This window comes from Lissotriton helveticus, chromosome 7, assembly GCF_964261635.1.
Source record: "Lissotriton helveticus chromosome 7, aLisHel1.1, whole genome shotgun sequence".
NCBI classification, from domain to species: domain Eukaryota; kingdom Metazoa; phylum Chordata; class Amphibia; order Caudata; family Salamandridae; genus Lissotriton; species Lissotriton helveticus.
The window spans coordinates 454,196,324-454,196,580 of record NC_136068.1 but is presented as its reverse complement, the minus strand read 5'-3'; positions in this window follow the sequence as shown (position 1 = coordinate 454,196,580).

Here is a 257-nt window from a genome sequence, read left to right as displayed (position 1 = left end):
TCTAGATAATGATACTCATAAAGGTTGGACTATTGTTAATAATCCCTTAATGAAGAACCCGTATTAATGATTTCACTAATGATAACTATGAATAGTACAGATTATTAATATTGGGTCCTGATAATGATTCTTGTTAATGGTGGGCTTCTGATGATGATTGGATTCTTTATGATGATTTATTAATGCCAGATCCTAGCTGATGATGATTGTTAATAATGCTGGTGTTTGTACTCTCTCTCTCTCTTCCCAGCTTTTCC